Genomic DNA, 14994 nt, shown 5'->3' with positions numbered 1-14994 from the left:
TGCCCTGCTCCATGTGGGACTGGTGGGGGCAGGAGGGACAGCAAGTCCCTGAGGAGCTTAAAAAGGACACTACGGTGCTGGAGTGAGTCCAGAGAAGGGCAGTGGAGCAGGTGAAGGGTCTGGAGCACAAGTCCTGTGAGATTTGGCTGAGGGAACTGCGGGTGTTTGGAGAAAAAGGAGGCTCAGGGGGCACCTTATCACTCTCTGCAACTCCCAGGAGGTACAGCCAGATGGGGATTGATCTCTTCTCCCAGGCAGCCAGGGACTGGAGAGGAGGACAAAGCCTCAAGCCAGAGGAGGTTTAGGTTGGACATTAGGAAGCATTTCTTTGTAGAAGAGGTGATTAGACATTGGAATGGACTCTCCATTCCTGGACTCCAGGTGGTGGAGTCAGCTGCCCTGGAGGTGTTCAAGGAGAGATTGGACGTGGCAGTTTGTCCATGATCTGCTTTACAGGGCAGTGTTTCGTCATAGGCTGGACTCAATGAGCTCAAAAGTCTTTCTGTAATTGGTTCTGTGATTCTGTGGGGCACTCTGAGGTGTCTGACAGGATGATGGGTGAGCATCCCCTCCCCAAGGAACAATGCCATAGCCAGATCAAACACCCAATGTGATGGGGCCAGGGTCCTTATGCAACAGAGGGTGGCTGTGACTCTTTAGATGGTGAGGGCTGACATTATGCTATGCCTTTTCATCATGGAAAAGCCACTGGGCTCCAAAGCCCTGGTCCACTGGGAGGCTCAGTGTCTGTGTTTAAAACAGCTTCTGCTCTGACATCAGTGCATCCCACCTCTGCAGAGTCTGTGGCCAGCCAGCTGGGAAGCTGGGTAGCTGAGCCACACATGCACTGTCCCTCTACCACACATGCCCTGTCACATGTCTCCTTCCAAAGTGGGGGTGCCTTTGGCCTTTTGCCTTGTGAGTCTCCCCCTTGATCTTTTCAGCATCCCTGTATGGGTTAGACTGGTAACAAGGTAGCTCCTGGTTGGAGGAGCTGTCTGGACCCAGTGTCCTGGATTTTGTGCTGGGACATCTGCCTGTCTTGAGGAGAAAACCCACATCTTAATGCTGTCGAGTTAGTGCAGAACATGGGGACAGCATCCTGGCTGCACACCTGTCCATAGACTGAGGGGGGAAGCATCTGGTTGTGCAGGTGCTGCAGCTCGTGGGTGGAGCTGAGCGCTGCTGTGAAAGGCTGAGGCTGTAAAGATGTTTGTCCTTTTGTAACCTCGGTGTGCTTCCTTACGTTTGGAAAGGGCGCTCTCACTTCACAAGCGCTCAGTTCATCTCCTCCTTGTGGTTTGATCACAGCATTGGTCTCTCTGTCCTGCCTGGGCTCCTTGGCTCTGCGGGGTCCCCTGGCCGGGTGTGTGCAGCCCCCCGGACTCCTGTTTCCCACCATGGCCTGTCCATGGAGCCCCTCTGAGTTGGGAGAGCCGGAGTTCGCTGCGCTGTGCCCGTGGAGCGGCTGAGTCATCGCGGTACTGACCCAGCACTTACTGCGGCCCGTCTGTTCCTCTCTGTGCTCTTCGGTGGCCCCGTCCCCGTGCCGGGGGGGCTGCGTGTCCCGCGCCGTGCCCATGCCCTGGCCTTGCAAATGCTTTTTGTTCTGGCTTTTCATCGCCGGCAGCGCTGGAGGCCCCGGGCTGGGGGAGCTGGTGCTGGCCGTCCCCGTGCTCACAAATGATCTGCTTGGTGTGCAGCCTGCCCGGGGACAAACAAGGGCTCCGGGCCAGGGGCTGGCTGCGGCCCCGCTGGGCAGCAGCGGGGTCAGGGCAGAGCGCAGCCTCCCCTCCTGGGGGGGCAGACTGTGTTTTAACCAAAACCGCGCCTCCTTCGCAGCCCGTCTCCCTTGCTGGCACATCCGCACCCTTTTAAAGACACGCCGGGAAAGTGCAGGGAGGGTGGCAGGAATAATTAAAGGTACGAAGCCGTTTCCATAGATGGAACAATTACATAAACTGGCTCTCTTCCGTCTGGGGGAAGAGATGACTGAGGGAGGCATGATGGGGAATAATAAAATCCTGTGTGGTGGGGGGAAGGAAGGTGAGCAGGGAAGGGTTGCTTGAGTTCCTGTAATTGGGCATCTTGTGTCAAATTATGCAGTGACATTTCAGGGCATGGAGACATTTCCTGAAGGAGTTTGGGATTAACCTGTGGAAATGGTGGCCTTAGGTGAAGTGGTGAAGGGAAGATGTAGGAAAATTGTTTGGGATGAAAAGGCAATTGAGCAAATTCCTGGAAAGAGAAATCCACGAGGGCTGATGAGCCCACTGATGTTGGTTCTGATACAGGAAATCCCCAGACTAGAGGCGTGAGCAGCATGCTGTGTTCACCTGGAGCTTCAGCTGTTCCTGGTACTATGTGCCTCACCTCCAGAGGTAATGGGGAGGTGGGAAACCACACTCTGGGCTGTTTTCCTGTTAAAACATCATTAAAAGGATGTCTGAAGGTTGGAGCAGAGAAGGCCACTTACCTCTGCAACCACCTATCTGAGTCCGTGCCACTGCAAGAAAGAGCTTTCCCAGGTTGCTTCCACCTCCTTCTGGATCTGGATCTCCCCATGGCTGAGCAGATGGGTCAGGAGCAAGGCACTGGCTCCTTGCTGCACTGCTCCCTTGTCCTGCTCAGAATCCCCTGCTCAGTGCAGCGCAGGGAAGTCTCCAGTGTCTGTGGCTGGGTGAGCTGGGGAGATGCATCTGAGGACACTGGGCTTGGCAGCAGCAGGGTTTGCGCTCTGTTCTCCTCGGCAAGAGCAGCGCCCACGCATTTGGTGCTGTCTCTCCTTCTTGCCTGTTCCCATCCTCAGAGGTGTCGCCCGCCTTTTCCAGCACCCTGAGCTGCAGCAGGAGGAAGAGGCTGCAAGGGAAAAAAATCCATGCTCAGTTTTTTTGGGTTTTTTTAAATGGTGGGATTAATGCTCCATACCCTGCCTGCTGCTCTCCTGGCTGTGGTCTGAGCTTAGTGCATCTCTAAGGAGATGCAGGTGGCTCACCCTCCAGGACAGGCTGGGCTCTTATGTCCTACAGAAGCTGCTGTCCGTACAGGGCAACCCTGTCCAGGAGACCTGGTAACTGGCATCTTTGGGATTCATCCAGCCTCTGGCTTGTCCTCTGAGGAAACCACCAGCCGTCACCAGCTCCCAGTCACCCTGGTTGTGTTGGTAGCCTCAGCATGTGGTGGGCTCGTGTCTGCCCGGCTCTGAGCATGGGGTAAAACAGATGGGAATGGTTCCCAGCAGTCTCATGCTGCAAGCAGGATCAGCCACAAGGTCAGCGTGTGCTGCTTGGGGTGTTATCCAGGCTCACATTGCAAACCACCAAGGACAGGAAGACAAGGACAAGGACTAGAAGAGCTTGTTCCAGCAGCACCTTCCGTGTCCTTGTGCTGCTGTGTGTCAGAGCCTGACTGGCCTCCCAGGGCGTGCAGAGGAAGGGGGTGGAAGCTGCTCTCAGCCATAATGATGGTGTTCGGTTCGTCCTCCCCGGCTGGGGCTGAGGATGAGGATGGTGGCCGCTGTCTCTCCCCTGCCAGCGCCGCCGGCGGCAGCCGAGCCGGCCGCTCCGCTCGGCACTCCGCACCTGCGGGGGCGGCATAATGAGCCATGTCCTTGTCTCAACCTGCCGCTTCCTCTCCCGGCAGCGTCTGTGCTGCCAGCTGGGTTATTTTTTCTTTTTCATAATTTTTTTTTCTTCTCCTTTTTTTCTCCTTTCTTTTTTGCCTTCCTACCGCTATTCTTGAGTGGTTCCCAGGCGGTGGTTGGCAGGCAGCCCTTGCTGGAGACCATCTCCCGGGCTGACCTTTGCCAGCCCCCTCGGATGAGCGCAGCGGGGCTCTCCTGCCGCCCCCGCCAGGTGCGCGGGTGAGATGCGAGCGGCTCTGAGTGGCAGCGTGTGGGAGGACTGGGTCTTCTCCAGTCGCTTGCTGTCCCCACCTGTGCTCATGCTCTGCTGGAGGGGACAGATCCTGAAGGCAGGGGTGAGTGGGAGGAAAGGGCAGCATGGGGGATGCTGTAGTGCTTTTTCTGTGGTAGAGCCTGAGGAAAAGGAAGGTTCCACTCAGCAGATCCTGCCTTTGGACACCTTGGTTTGTCCTGACCAAGCCTGTTGTCCCTCTCACTGAACCACCAGCTCAGAGGTCTAAACTGGGCATGCAGATTGTGTGGGCAGGGAAAGCTCCCCCTAGAGCCGCTTCTGCCAGCCATGTATCCAAGCAGTTGGAAGAGGGAAGGCAGTGTCCCCACCCTAGCTTGGCATGCTGGAATGTGGCAATTTGTCCCAAGTTGCTGTGGGAATCATCAGCAGGCATGGGACTAGAATCTGGAGTGTCCTGACTCTGGTTGCGATGCTACCCAGAAAGGCAGGACGATAATAAATAAGAGCCAGCAGCAGCCCCACAGCCCCATCCTCCTTCTTGCCACTCACCCCTGACCTCCACATCTCCCTGGGAGGAAGGCCAGCTGTACCAGGGAACCCAAATAGCGTCAGTCACCCTTGGGGACCCATCTGCACGTGGAGGACGCCTGCTGAAGTTTGGGTTGGCTCTGTTTCAGCTTCCAGTCTTTGCCCTGCTTTCGTCAGCAAAGTTGTCCTGCAGCACTCGATTCCTCCTGAGCGTGTCTCTCCCAAGTTACATTTTGGCCAAGCTATTTACTTGGTTTCTCCTGGGAATGTCTTTCCCTCTCTGAGTTACATTTTGACCAAATTGTTTGGGTGTCAAGCATACTGAGCTGCTCTAGTCTGTTCAGCCACTCTGTCATTTTAGAAATCTTGGCCCTGAAACATTCTTTCTAGGACAGGGGTGTCCCCAGGTGCTTCCAGCAGAGATGCTGTCCCTGAAAGTCACAGCTGGAGGTGGGTAGCTTCTCCAGCCTGAAACACAGGTTGGAGACAAACCCTGCTCCATCTACTGGAAGTGTGTCCATCTGATGCCTTCCCATTGCAGATCTGCCTGGCATCTAATTCTTAACATGCCAGATGAGCTGTGAGGAGTTCATTGGGACAGCAAGTGGTGCCCAGCTGACTGCTGTAGCAATCTTCATATCTCTATGGGGCTACCAAATGTGTGATGTCCAGAATAAAAATAAAAATATCACAGGGATTGTCTGCAAGGAGAGTTTCCTGAAAGAACAAGCTAGGTTGCCTTTATTTTGGTTTTGGCTGTTCTCCATTTCCCACCAAACCTCCTTCCGTGTGTCTGCCCTGGCCCCATGGCAGGTGATGCTCAGAGGGATGCAGGTAATGTTTTATGAGGGCAGAAGATTCTGCTGGTGCTGAAGTGGTTTGGTTTCCTGTCTACCCATGGCCCGTAACTACAATCTCTGATTTTGCTGCTTCCTTAGTATCCCATCTTCTTATGGATAGTGGGCAGGTAAAGTTCTAACCCTGTGCAGAAGAGAAAGGACAGGGTTAAGATATCCAAGCACCCCCTTAGGAGTGCTAGAGGATGCTGAGGTGGCCCTGTCTTATCTTCAAAAGTAAAAGCAGACCTGTGGAGCTGCCTGACTGCGGGCATCTTGGCTTGGTCTCATGGGATTTGTGCCTCTCGGCCCTTGGATTTGCTGTGTGGCATTGTGCTTGTCATGTGATGGCTCTGCAGATCTCCAGGTCGCTGTCTGCTCCAGGCAGGAACAGTCTTGCCTAGAGCTTTGCATCAGGAACCCAATACAGCTGCCAGTCTTGATGCTGAAATGGGAGAGGATGCAGTAGTGAGTGAGCTGATGCTCCTGGCAGGGTCTGGCTGAGCATCTAATGGTCTGGCTGGAGGCTGTAGCAAGGAGGCTTTCCCTCTCTGCCTGTTTCTTGCTTGGAGACAGAGGATGGGCAGGTGGGGCAGGGTGTGGAGGCAGTGTATGAAATGGGGAGTGGTTAACAATGTGCTATAGGTCACCATCTGCAAGTCAAGTAGCTTTCTCATGTCCCTCTGATTCAGAGGGTAGTCTTTTGGGATTTCAATTGGATCTGGTGTCCCTGGGTGCCTGTCATGAGGTTTCTGAGCACAGTCATCCTCTCCTGCCTGGCAGACATGTCTGTAGTTGCTGCTCTCTGCATGTGTTTTTCCTGGATGCATTGCTCTGCTCCATGGGGAAAGGAGATTGGTCCTGTCCAGGTGGCCTTGAAGCTGTCCACTAACTTCTACTCTTCCTCTAGCTTGGAATGGGGCTCCTGCCCATCACCTCCATCACTCAGGTTTGGTGGCAGAGCCTGGACCTGTGCTTGTCCACCTTTGGAACACAGACATGAGAGGACACCCTGAGAACAGAGCAAGCCCTGCATTCTGCTCTCAGTCCAGGCCAAAGGACAGGACAGGGGTTTGGCCCTTCCCCAGCACCCACCAGTGCTTCCCTGCAGCCCTGTGAAGTGGCACTCCAGAGAGTCCAGGGAGGCCAAATCCCTGGGGATGCAAAGGTGTCTGGAAGCCCTGCACAGCTGACCAGGTGTGTGGCCCATGTGTGAAGCACTGGGGCTCTCTTCCCAAAGCCATGTCCTATTTCCCATGGTGAGAACTGCAGAGAGGATTCAGCCTGGCACATGGTGCCAGACCCCAAGATAAAGCCAATGCATCCAAGAATCAAGTACATTCAGAGAAAATACATCCAGGCCTGGCCAGGGATGGTGGTGAGTGAAAGGGAGACTTTGCAACCCCTCATTTCTGATTTGCTGGGAGAGAAATAATGGAGAGGGAAAAGTTACAGTGCTGTGTAATTACGGAGTAAATGAGGAGAGCAGCAGCGTCTCCACATGAGAACAGGATAGAAGAATTAATGCTTCAGAAAATCAGTCCCAAATTGATTGCCTGCTTTGTTTCAACTTTCAGTAAGGGCAGTGGCACTGCAAGTACAGCCCAGAGGATGGGGAGTGGGAGGGAGGCGGAGAGGAGAAATTGCTGCTGCTGGAAAGGAACAAAACCACAGAAGGTTCAATGTACTGGGCCCGGGGAGAGGGGCTGAACTGCACCAAGGGGAGCTGGGATTGCTGCCATACAGTGATGGTGGCAGGTTTCTTCTTTGGCAAACCACCTTCTTATAAAGTGTCACTCAAACTGGCATGGCACTGAATGACCTGCGTTTGTGAGGAGGAGGGTTCAGTAACGAACACAGCCTGCTAAGTTCAGTAAGGGACACAGGCTAAGTTAGGACAAACCAGCAGTCTGAGCACATACTAGTCCCTGTGTCTGGTCTCAAATTCTAGATAAGTTTGAGGAAAAATATGAATACTCAAAGTCAAATGGGAAGAGCAGTCATTGAGAGCGTGGGCAGGGACAGGGCATGCAGTAGGTGCTGGTGCTTGTGCTTCCTTGGGACATGTAGGGTCTGAATCCCTGTGTCTCTCTGAGGTGGGCAGCTGTACCCACTGCAGGAAATGTTCCCTGTCCAGGACAGATGTTGGCACACGTCTGTGCAATCAGAGGGGGGAACTGAGCTGGGTACCTGTCCTGCAGGTCCTGGGGCACCTGTGAGTGCATCAGTGTCCATCACTCCTGTATGAGAGAGGGAGAATAGGACTGGGGACAACTGAGCATCAGGATCTGTGACCTGGCTCTGGGGTGGGAAAGGGTCTCATTCCAGGGCATGGTGATGTGCTTACGGATGCCACACAGACTGTGGTGGCTGCCACCACTGCACTGCAGGTTGGTGCTGCTGAGCGAGTGCGAGGGAGGTGGAGATGGGATGTTTTCTTGGGCACCTCAGGGGACTCGAAGTTATTCTAGGAAAAGTAATGAGCTGAATCTGCTCCAACTCCCAGCTTGGTGCGGAGTCTTGTCCCACACTCATCTGGAGTTACGTGAGGACATGCCAGCAGAGCAGGGTTGTGCTGAGGCACAGGCAGGCATGGCTGTGCCCCACTGCTGCCTGGCCTGTGTGTGCCCCGTGTGTGCTGGGTCAGCAGAGCATCATGGAGTGTGTCAGGCGTGTGCACACTCGTGTGGGCACAGACTGCATGTGCCAGGGGTTGCACACAGGTGTGTGCTGTGACTCCTGTGGCTTCTGTGAGCCTGTGCATCCTGGGGAGTGTTTGCTGTGTGACAACCCCAGGCCTGACCTTTCAGCTCAGTAATGGAGGTTTCTGTCCATGCCCATCCCATGTGGATGTGTCAGTGGGCATTCACACACCTGCCATGCACGTATATAACACCCATGTCATGCATGTGCCAGGCCCTGCACAGCTTCTGCTGGGTCCATCTCAGGCTTTTTGGGGTAGAGTGACCTGTGTGGCCATGGTGAGGGTTTTTGCTACAGTAGCATCCCTGTCTCCCTTGAACTGTTGGGACAAATCTGGCTGGGAATGCTTTTATGTGTGCTAAGGAGGTAGGTACTGTGTGAGAGTTTCTGGATTTGGGACTAAAAATTGATGATATTGATATGGTCCCATATTCCCTGGGGCATTTCCCCCCTTCAGGGAATATGAGACCCTCCCCATCATGCCATGAATCTGCCCCAATCAGGGTTGCCCTCCTGCAGAGCTGGGGTTCTGGCAGGACATGCACAGATGCAGAATATACTTCAGTTTGGAGAGGGGGGTGAAGAAGTTGGCTCGGGGGATGGGGATGGGGTGGGGGGGGGTTGCCGGAATTCCTGGAGGGCTTAGGGATGGCCGCACGTGTCTGCCACACATGTCTGCCTGCGCGTATGTTTGCATGTACGGGCAAAGCTTCCGGAGAGGGTGAATGAATGAGGCAATTCACTATTTCAGCTCTGGCTCTGGCGAGGCTTTTCCTTTAGAGGCAGGCGTGTGCCGGCGTGTGGGCTCCTGCCTGCGTATGTGCGTGGGTTCCTGCCTGCGTGTGCAGGTGGGCATGGAGGGGGCTTCGGGAGATGTTTGCCACGTCAGGGAATTCACGGCGGGGGCTGCCGTGCGCCCCCGCAGCTCTCGCTGCCTTGTCTGCATAGCGCAGGGTTGTGTAACTTCCGATGCCCCACCGGATCTCCTTACCCGGCAGAGTGGGATGCTTGGGCTGCCCTCCCTGCCTGCCGCCGCGGAGACTTCCCCTCATCCAAATGGGATGAGGAGGGCAGTCCTAATGTCCCATGCGCCTCTCCTCCCCACCGCAGGGGTATCCCTGAACAGCAAGAGGGACTGGCTGCAGGGGAAATGCCAAAAATGACGGGAACCCTCTTCTCAGGTCTTACAGATTTGTGCCCCTCAAACCCGGTGTTTGCTCTGGAAGTGAGAAGGGGGGGCATGGTTCTACCCCCGTAGGGACCCACGAAGGGCATTTGCCTGCTGCCGTGGCTCCCTGTGTGCCGAGACATGAGACCTCGGCTGAGACCCAGCAACTCATCTCATTCAGTGCTGGGCAATGGGGAGGGGACATGGGCAACGGAGATGAGGCTGGCAGGGCTCCTCATGTCTAGTGCCCAGAGCCCTTTCGAGGTATCCAAGGGAAATGGGGCAGCTTTGTTGCTCTGGGAAGCAGAAAAGGGGATCTGCCTGACATTTTTATCTCTCTACCACAGCGTTGCCATGCCAGTACTATCATTTCCATGCCAGTACAGCTGTTTCTATGCTGGTACTGCTGTTGCCAGGCTACAGCGAGGGTGTTGGAAGAGGACATCAGGTTGCTTTGAAGATGAGAAGATGGGAGATGAAACAAGGGTGATGCTGTCGCTTCTGAATCCCACCTTGCTGCCCGCCTAGGGACATAGACCATCTCAGAGGGTGCTGGGCAGTGACAGAATTGTTCCTGCCTGTGGGATTTGGAGTGATGGGTGAAGGTCCCTAGGGCTGGGTCCTGGCAGGTCACTGGCCTTGTGATGCTCACCTGACATTGCCTGATGCTCTCCTGGCATTGCTCTCTGTCACCTGGCATTGCTCTCTGCTCCCCTGATGTTGCCTGCTTCTCTCCTGGTATTGCCTGGTGCTCCCACAGCATTGCCCAGTGTTCTGAGCCCCATTGCCCTGGCATTGCCCAGTGCTCCCTCTGGCATTGCCCAGTGCTCCCCTGGCATGACAGCATGACCTGACAGCAGCCTGGTATATGCATGATGGTATTTTAGCCACCGAATTTATAAAGTCTTCAAATAAAGAAGCAAGGATTATTTGACAAGCTCTGCTGAATATATGGACATGAAGTCATGCTGGGTTATGGCCTCTTCCTTAATTTCATTTCCTACACCATCCTGGAGTGTGGTCCTGCTCTTGTAGCCTATTATGGTCAACTGATGGGACTCCTGGTTGTGTCGGGGACTTTCTGACCTAAAAGTAATGTTCCCTAGCAAATCCCCCTGGGCTGAATGGTGTGGAGGGCACAAATGTCATTTGGGTGTGTTCCCCACACATGGCGCAGCCTGCAGGCTCCCACAGCTTCACGTGCCAGCTAGGTTGGGATGTTTGTATGACAGTTATGCTGCAAAAATCTTTTCCAAGTGGGTAGCAGGGTGGAACCCTCAGGTGAATGAGGCAGGGTGGTCCAATCAAAGTATCAGCTTGAGTTGTGACTCTGAGTACTTCACTTGCTCTTGGTCCTGATGCCAGCTCCTCAAGCACCAGATGACCCCACAAAATAGATTTGGTACCTTTTGGCTTTGGGAATAGCATATTTGGTGAGGTCCCTTCCTTCCTGGGAGAAGGGATTGGTCCCAGAGGATGATGAGCCCCTTTTTCTTTGCATCCCCTTCTCCTTCCTTTGATTTTTGTTGTGTGCCAGGTGGTTACATGAGAGCACAGCTGTGGGCTGGGGCTCAGAACAAATGCCATGGAGTGGGACCATGTCTCCACCCTGTGGGACCCACCCTGTGCAGGCAGCAGCTGCATGTTATCCTGTGCGTGGGAGATGCTGTCTGTCCTGCAGTGCTGATGGTTGGTCTCCAGGCCTGGCTGCGGGGCTGGAGCCAGGGCAGGACACTCCCTTGGCTGAAAGTATTTCCACCACAAAAGTGAGCTAGCAGCTTCCAATTCCCCAGCTCTTGTGCTGTTTCTCACCAGTACTTGGTGTCCCTCAGGCAGGGAGGGGGAGCACTGCCAGAGCATCCCACCTAGCTTCCACCTTCCCTCCACCCATCTCCCAGCCCCCATCCCTCCACCCCCAGGCTCCAGCCTAAATAATTCCTCCTCTGCCTGGCGGTGTGCAGACTGCTCTCCTGTCCTTCCCTTAGTCATCACTCTGCCAAGAAAGACAGATATAGTTTTGTGCGGCTCCTCGCAGATCAGTCACTCCGGCCCCCGGATCATTTTTCTGCTGGGTCACGGGGTTCTCCATGATGAACACAAGGTATACCTCCCCCTTTATTACTCCCATCCTTACTGCCAGAGCCCCAGGCCCCACTCCTGGAGAGTGAATGGCCCAATTGATGCTGCGTAGGTTGGCAGATACCCCAGATGGAACTCTGTGTCCCCAGTCGTCTGAGGGCTGGGTGCCTCTGCCAGTGCCAAACAGTGCTCATTTTCTGGAGTGGCTCAGATCCAAATCCCTGCTTTCCAGGTACTCTGGCTGACTTCCTCTTTCCCTGGCCAGCAGGGTACGTCTTGGCCCCACCGAGCTCCCACATTAGATGCTTTCATGTCAGTGTTCCATGACTTGAGGGTAAGCTGAGACAACTATGTGTGCTGTCTCATGTGTCCAGGGGCACATCCTACATGAAGAGGGGATAGTGGGGTGCACAGCACACATATGGCATGAGGAGGAGTGCTGGGGCACACAGGGACAGGCATGGCACTACCTGCTGTGCTATCCAGAGGGGCCATCAGCAGCTGCTCCAGTGTTAACTGCAGCACTGTAGGAAGGCAGGTCCTGCCCTTCACTGTACCCCAAATAATTTCACTCTCTGCTTTATTTGGCACCCAATGGCCCCTATCACACCAGCCCTGTTGTTTGCTAGCAGCTGCTTAGGGGACTGTGGGGTACAGAGAGGAACATGGGAGCCCAGGGCTGGGGCCAACTCCCAGTCCCACTGCAATGCCAGGGCAGTAGAATCAGGGAAATGAGGAGTCAGGCAGCCAGTGCTGTTAATGCATTGCTCCGGCATGGCCTTGCTCCGAGGCAGGAGAGGACCTGGACACTCTGCCTGGTGCTGTGTGGGTTGCTAGGATGAGTCACAGCAACGCTGCTGTAGGAACAAGATGCTTGCCATGCCCGGCTCTGCGCTGTGCCCCCCCACCCCAGGGCCTCCTCTGCACCCTTTGCACCACGCAGACCCCCCTGTCCCCCCCGCGCAGCCGCGCTGTGCAGGGGAAAGTGGGAGAGACTGTGCTGGGAACAGGAGGGAGTGTCTGGCAGCCCTGCACTCTGCCAGGGCCACCAAGCCAGCAGTGTGGGGGTGGCAGGAGCTGGTGGCACAGTGTGCAGCTTGAAAACCATGCACAGGCCCTGTGTGGGCTCCTGTGGCTGGGATAGGTCATGTGCATTTCCTCGGAGAGGAGCACACCATCCCCATCTTGGAGGGCCTGTGGGGTTGTGTCCTGTTGGGGCAGCTCATCCAACAGCTGGCATTGGGCTGGGTACATGGGTAGGTGCTGGGGAGGGGATGTAATTTCCCCACTCAGGTGCCCTATGGCTCCCTCCAGACTGCCCTGTGGATCTGAGCAGCATGTTACTGGTCCCAGCAGGTGCTGGTGGGCATCACCGTCCTTACCCATGCCACCACACCTAGCGCTAGCCTTCATTTCCATCACCTGAACAGCCTTCTCAGCCAGGTTGCAGTGCCGGGTGTGGTCAGACCCTGCGGCTATTTGGCTATTTCGTGCGTGCGGTGGCTATTTAGGATGTGCTATTTGGCTATTTGGGGGGTGCGGTGGCTATTTGGGGGATGTTATTTGCAGGGTGCAGTGGCTATTTAGGGGGGTGCTGTTTGGGGGCTGCAGTGGCTATTTGAGGGGTGCTATTTGGCTATTTGGGGGGTGCAGTGGCTATTTGGGGGGTGCTGTTTGGCTATTTGGGGGTGCAGTGGCTCTGTGCAGAGGAGGTGGTGCTCAGGGCTCCTGCCAGGGGATGAGGAGAGGAGGGGGCTCTACCTGCACCTCATGGGGAAGGGCTGTTAGACCCGAGGGAGCCCTGAGCCAATCCCTCTTCTCCAAGGCCCAGGGTCTCCGAGCTCCAGGGGGCTGCGGAGAATGGAGACCACCCCTGCAGGAGCGTGGGGCTGCCCTGGCTCAGTCCCAGCTCCCCGGGCAGCAGGTGTGGCCCTGCATTCACCAGCACGGACACATAACCAGGGAGGAGGAAGGTGCTATGAGGCAGAGGCAGGAGTCAGAGCTGGATTTGGTGCAGGAGGGGAAGGGGGTCACAAGCCAGCCTACACAATTATTTCGGGGTATTGAAACGAGTCCCTGCGTCCCCCCTCTCTCCATCCCCGCATCCCTGCTCCCTGTGTGCTTCCGGCGGGTTCCCAAGTGGCACCGCCGGCTCCGGTCGTGGAGCAGGGGCGACACCGCGTGGTCACCACTCTGTGGCGGGGGACAAGCACGCTTCTTACGCCCCTCCTTACACCTCTCCGCAGCCCACCCACTCCCAGCCCACCCACTCCCAGCCCTCCTTCAATTGTCCCCAGAAGGCCCTGGTGTCCCTAGGGACCCCGATTTGGGGTAAGGGGATCACTTATGGGTAATCCAGTTTCCTCATCGCAATTCTGTTCTCCCAAATCCTCTCAGTTTCCCCATATTGTTTTCTGGCTCGCATCTGCAGTGATGTTGCTAAATGGGGACATCATTTATCCCTGTTCTGCATGGTCACTCCTGCTCTGGTCTTGGAGGGGAAGGATCTTTGGGGCCACCACGGTGTCATTGCCTCCACGGGCTGTGGCTTTGCTGTCATTGTCACATGCTGCCCAGAGAATCCTCTTTTCTTGCCAGTGGTCTCTGACAGGTCCAGTGATAGAATGGGGCTCTGATGTCTTGCCCTGGTGATAGTCAGTGCCAGGGTTCATAGTGACATGTCCCTTTGGTCATCTTTCTCCTCTCTATGCCAGTACAACTCTCCTGATGATTGTCTGGCTTTGGTTCATCGTGGTCACTTCCCCTCTGGGACACACCAGACCTAGGGGCATCTGGCCAAGTCCAGGGGAGCTGCGGGGATGTGCAGAGGCGTCCAGGCTCAGAGGAGGGTGTTATCCTGCAACCTGGGGTGCAAAACCAAGTCCTCCTCACTAATAGAGTTTTTTTTAGGGGGTGGCAGCCCTGTCCAACAGCCCTGCAGCCTGGCAGAGAGGACAGCCTCAACACAGAGTGAGGCACTACTATCCCCCACCTCCTAGGTCTCCCGTGGGGCAGTAAGCCATCATCTGTGGGCTGCTCCTGAGCCAGGCAGGATCTGCCAGTCCCCTCCCAGACAGCAGGACCACTGGAGTAAAGGGTGGACAATATTTGACCGCTGCCTGCCGTGAAACACAGGAGCCAGAGCTGCCCCCCAAGACCCTGGGACTCTGTTCCTGGCTCCAAGCAGAATGATGCTGGACTGGAGTACTGGGCCTGGGAACCCCCAGTGGGGTGCATCCACTGCATGGCACTTGGTGGTGGGTGACAGATGTGGGACCACAGGCATGTGAGCTGCACACTGTAACTTCAGCAGGGCTTGGGAGGGTTGGGCTGGACAGCTGGTTCTTGTCTCAGCCTTAAATTCCACATGCGCATGTTCATCCTTTGGTTTACTATCTGGGATCACCATGGGGATGTTTGCACTGCTGTTAAGGGAAAGGTTTGCAGTGGCACTCAGTTTGCACCAGCATTCAGAGAGATCTGGAGAGAGGTTTGCACCAGTGTGAGGTGAGCAGATTGCACAAGTATCCAGAGAGAGCTTTGTGCCAGTTTTTGGGTGTTTGGGAGCTTTGGTACCAAATGCAGCTGAAGGTACCCTCCAGTATTTGCAGACAGGCTTGCCCCGGCATTAGGGAGGGTGGTCTGCAGGCAACAGATTCTTTCTTGGGACAGTGTCTCAGAGGTCAGCAGCCTTGAAGAACCAGGTCACACCAAAGAGGAGCCACAGCAACACCTTGCCCATTCCCCCATCACATCCTCCCGCTTCTGCCCAGACCTCAATGCTGTCCCTGTAAAGACGTGGCTG

Source organism: Zonotrichia leucophrys, chromosome Z, assembly GCF_028769735.1.
Source record: "Zonotrichia leucophrys gambelii isolate GWCS_2022_RI chromosome Z, RI_Zleu_2.0, whole genome shotgun sequence".
Lineage (NCBI taxonomy): Eukaryota > Metazoa > Chordata > Aves > Passeriformes > Passerellidae > Zonotrichia > Zonotrichia leucophrys.
Note: the sequence above shows the minus strand (reverse complement) of the source record.